This window comes from Hermetia illucens, chromosome 3 (genome assembly GCF_905115235.1).
Source record: "Hermetia illucens chromosome 3, iHerIll2.2.curated.20191125, whole genome shotgun sequence".
In the NCBI taxonomy this organism is placed as follows: Eukaryota; Metazoa; Arthropoda; class Insecta; order Diptera; family Stratiomyidae; genus Hermetia; species Hermetia illucens.
In genome coordinates this window covers 31,016,095-31,018,606 of record NC_051851.1, presented here as the reverse complement: position 1 = coordinate 31,018,606, position 2,512 = coordinate 31,016,095, and positions in this window count along the sequence as shown.

The following is a 2,512-nucleotide window of genomic DNA, read 5'->3' as shown; positions in this document are numbered from 1 at the left end:
ACCGGACAGAAGGATAGCATGTCGGAGATGCGGGCAAGTGGGTCATGAAGCGAAGACCTGCAAGTAAAGCGCGATTTGCGTTCTCTGCAGGAATCGTGGCGCGTCTGGTGAGAGCGTCCCACACACTGCGGTCTCGGGACGGTGTCCGATCTTCAGGGCGGAATCGGAGAGGGCTAGGGTGCGAATGGCATAATCTGCATTTTACAAATTAACATGCACTGAAGTATAACCGCTCATCAATTGTTAACACAATTCGCTGCGGAAGTAAATGCTGATCTAGTGCTAATCAGCGAGAAATACCGAAACAAGGACCCGTCTTCATGGCATCTTGACTTACCGGGCACCGCTGCCATCCGGGTTCGGGACGACGTTTGACTTCGTGTTCTTGCCGATGGCCAGGGGAACGGGTTTGTCTGGATCCGGTGTTTGGAATAACGTTATTTGGCGTTTACCTGACGCCGAACAAGAGGATGCCGGACTTTCGGTGCCGGCTTGATGCTCTGGAGGAGGGCCTTTCGAGCACTGAAGGACGAATCCTGGTTGGCGGAGATTTTAATGCCAGGGCTCTTGAATGGGGCATGCCTCAGTCAGACTCTTGAGGGAAATGGATTCTGGAAATGGCAGCGAGAACCGGGCTCGTAGTTTTAAACACCGGATCCACGCCAACGTTTCGGCGCCCAGGCTGTAATGGAAGCATTCCTGACATGCGTCGGAATCTCTGGTATCATCGGTGGACGGGAGGCGAGTCCTAGAAAACTTCTCGGCAAGTAATGACCTGTACATCGCGTTCGAAGTGGTTGACGCTACTTGCCGACGAGTACCAACGCGACGCTCCCTCTGCATGTGGAATGTTGCGATGGTGAACATCGGGAATTTCGTCGAAGTTCTTGGAGCAGGCAGGGCCGCGCCGGGGAGCACTTGGGGGAATGAACCTGATAACGATGGTGTGTGAGACTTCCATGCCCCGGAGAGGCCGTAGGCGCGATAAGCCTTCTATGTACTGGTGGCTGGCAGAAATTGCCTACGGAAGGAATGTCATAAGCTCCGCCGTTTGGCACAACGTTTGCACTTCAACGAGGAGGCATGTGCCATAAAGGCACAATATAGATCAGCAAATAGGAGACTCCGCAGCGCTATAAATAAAAGCAAAGCTCGCGGCTGGCAGAACCTTGTGAACGAGGTGAATGAGGGCCCGTGGGGACTTGGCTATAAGCTTGGAAAATCGGGGACGCTAGAGGAGGGGAAGAAGGAGTGGGATGCCATAAAGCCATAAAACAAGTGGTATGGGAAAGCTTAGAGATGAGAGTTTGAATAGAAGTATTTTGTAATTTACAGCGTCGAAGGCTTTAGCAGGGCCAGTGTAGTCCTGTCGTGAATTTGGACATTTAGCGACAAATTTGGTAAAGTCGAGCAAGTTGGAGGCAGTGGACCTAGGCTTACCAAAGCTGTGTTGCTCTTTGACTATGTGGTGGCCAAAGTGGGCGGACATCCAGGTTGGAAGACCATCGTAGCCAGAGGATCGACATTGGGCGCTCGTCAAGGAGAGGAGTAACTAGGAGGAGTAACCGAGGAACGCAGAGTTTTGCAAAAAAGTGAGTCAGCATAGGTTCCAGAAGACAGGAACCTCTTCCTCGTAATATGTGTCTGACGTACTTTTTTGTGGACTTCGGTGATGATCAAGACAGTGTAAGAGCGCAAGCATTTAGGAGAGGAAGGAAGGTTAGAGATTGCAAGTTGGTTTGGTTTCTAGAAAGGTTAAATTGGAGGGCGGCACAGGTGTACATGAATGTGGATAAAGGAAGGGAAGGGTGGCTGGAGTTTTTAGGGAAGGAGAGAAGGCCGGGAGAAGTAGACTAGGAGAAGATAGGAAGATTAAAGTCGCCACAGGGGATGAAAGAAAGTGAGGGGAACAAAACGACTTCTGATAATCTCTCGAAGAAATCCTCGTATAGATAAGGGGGCTGAGGCAGGGAAGATATACCCTGGATATAATAAAGGGGTATACGTTTGGCGGAATGACTCGTATGGTGACGGAATCGTAGGTGGAGGAAGAAGAGAAAAAGATGATTTCGGTACAAAAAGGAGATTTAACAGCTATTAAGGCACCTCCGCGATTGTCTTGCCAAGCGCGGCGTAGTCTCTGTAACAATGAAAGACAGAGGAACTCTCGAGGAGCTCGAAATCGAAAATCCTGTTATCCAACCAGTTTTCAGAAATCCAGATGACGTGATGTTGAGATGCTAAGGCAGACAGTTTGAAACGCAACAACTTGATCCTTAGATCCCTTACCTTTTGATAAAACGGTGTGAAGTTGTGTGAAAATCATTTAAGTTCGGTGAGGGAGGCGGGCGGGGCGAACATTTTCTCTAAGCTTAGTCCCCTGATAAAGCTTGATGAAGACCTCTGTGGCCAAGAGGAAGATTGGACGATAGCAGTCGTGGGGATACGTCACTTTGAAGGAAGCTATCTTTCGGTCAGCAGAGTCGTCTTTCGTCAACTTTATACATGGGTG